Here is a 2,500-nt window from a genome sequence, read left to right on the forward strand (position 1 = left end):
TCTCAGCCGGAGTGCGCAACTTCCAGACGAGAGGGACCACATGCCAAGTCGCCTACCCAAGTCGGGGAACCAGAGAAACAACTGCTTTCTATCGGGGTAGAGAGACGACACTCTCTCAAGTACATTCTGCCAGAGGTGCGCATTCCTATGTATTTGCATTGCGGGACAACGTCCCCACTTTAAGGGGACGAAGTCGGAACTGTACCCGGCCTCAAGTCACTGTAGGGCGGATGCGGCACCTAGAAAATTCCTCATTCCGGTTCTTTTTCACTTAGTCGTTTTTTTTTTTGGCAAGAATGTACCCCAGGATGGCCAAAAAGCCAAAGCCAGGGACTGAGAACCATCGAGCATGCTCTGAGGGGACATAGTCAGAGGGGGCGTCCGCCTTCCAGAGCCCTCCTTCCCACGAGGACTCCAGATTTGCCCCCCCCCCCCCTGACAACAGCCATCGCCTCCAGAGAACCAGGGACCACCGAGGGAGGGTCTGGTCGAAGCTCAGGTACCCAGGATAGCTTCTCCGGCTTGGGCATGGACCGCCAGACAAAGCCGCGGACCATGAACCATCCAGCCTGCTCTGAGGGGACATAGTCAGAGGGGGCGTCCGCCTTCAAGAGCCCTCCTTCCCACGAGGACTCCAGATTTGCCCCCCTGACAGCCATCACCTCCAGAGAACCAGGGACCGCCGAGGGAGGGTCTGGTCAAAGCTCACGTACCCCAGGACAGCTTCTCCGGCTTGGGCACAGACCGCCAGACAAAGCCGCGGACCATGAACCATCCAGCCGGCTCTGAGGGGACATGGTCAGAAGGGGCGTCCGCCTTCTAGAGCCCAAACTCGGCCACGGACTCCAGATTTGCCCCCCTGAATGCCATCACCCTTCAGAAGACCAGGGACCACCGAGGGAGGGTCTGGTCAGGCTCAGGTACCCCAGGATCGCCTCTCTCACTTGGGACGCACGACCAGCAAAAGTCCCTCCTGGAGCCGTGGAAGTTCAGTCTCGGCCGTATTTTGCAACTTCCACGACAAGAGGGACCACCTTCTAAGTCGCCTACCCGAGCCAGAGAACCATAGGAACAACCGCCATACATCGGGGTAGAGAGAGCCCACTCTCTCCTATATTCTCCCGCAGGTGCGCATTACTATGTATTTGCATTGCGGGACAATGTACTTCAATGAGCGGGACAAAGTCGGAAATGTATCCGACCTCCTGGAACTGTGCGGCTGCTACAGCAGTCAGAAATTCCCCATTCCGGTTCTTTTTCACTTGGATTTTTTTTTTTGCAATTTTTTGCCTAAAACGTATTCCTCCAACATGTACTAGCTCATGACACTTGAAATTTTTGAGCCAATTGATAATAACAGCTTTTTAGAGCTCAAAAACAAAAAAAATTTGAGCGAACAAAAAATGTTCGAAAATGACCTCAGCTCCTGGAACTGTTTTCGGTACACCTCCAGAGAGGCTCCCCTGCCTGGAAGTCTGTCACTGCTCAGCTCGAAATTTTTCTAAGTCCCAAAATTCGGTTTTTCATCCAAAATTCAACTTTCTGCCCAGGATCCACAAACTTTAAACCCAGTTGGGGGACCCTCCCTGGGGGCCCTACAACATACTGAAGCCCCCCTGTGGTGGAAGTAGGGGAATTTACTTATTTTTACACAAAATCACAAAATTCCATTTTTTGTTCGCAAAACACTTTTTTGTCCTCAAGAAACTTTTTTGTCCTCAAAACACTTTTTTGTCCTCGAGAAACTTTTTTGTCCTCAAGAAACTTTTTTGTCCTCAAAACACTTTTTTGTCCTCAAAACTCAATTTCTTCCATAATTCGACTTTCCCCCAAAAAACCACACATTCTACCCTCATGGGAGGCACTCTCCCTCGGGTCCCCACATCATATTGACGCCCCAGAGCGGTGGGAGAAGGGGAAATCTGATTTTTGCACAAAAATCCAAAAATCGCTCTAAGTCCAAAAATCCTGAAAATTTTTCTAAGTCCCAACGGTACTTTCTGAAAAGTGTACCCAGGCCCCTGGAAGCCTCCTAGGTACACCTCCTGAGACTCCCCCCTTCCTGGAAGTCTGACACATCTCGAAATTTTTCTAAGTCCCAAAAACTGGTTTTTGCTCCATAATTCGACTTTCCCCCCAAAAGCCACACATTCTACCCTCATGGGAGGCACTCTCCCTCGGGTCCCCACATCATATTGACGCCCCAGAGCGGTGGGAGAAGGGGAAATTCGATTTTTGATCAAAAATCCAAAAATCGCTCTAAGTCCAAAAATCCTGAAAATTTTTCTAAGTCCCAACGGTACTTTCTGAAAAGTGTACCCAGGCCCCTGGAAGCCTCCTAGGTACACCTCCCGAGGCGCCCCCTTCCTGGAAGTCTGTCACATCTCGAAATTTTTCTAAGTCCCAAAAAATGGTTTTTGCTCCATAATTCGACTTTCCCCCCAAAAGTCACACATTCTACCCTCATGGGAGGCACTCTCCCTCGGGTCCCCACTTCATA

The sequence above is a fragment of the Dendrobates tinctorius genome, unplaced genomic scaffold (assembly GCF_039654945.1).
Source record: "Dendrobates tinctorius isolate UK_male_01 unplaced genomic scaffold, ASM3965494v1 ptg000648l, whole genome shotgun sequence".
Lineage (NCBI taxonomy): Eukaryota > Metazoa > Chordata > Amphibia > Anura > Dendrobatidae > Dendrobates > Dendrobates tinctorius.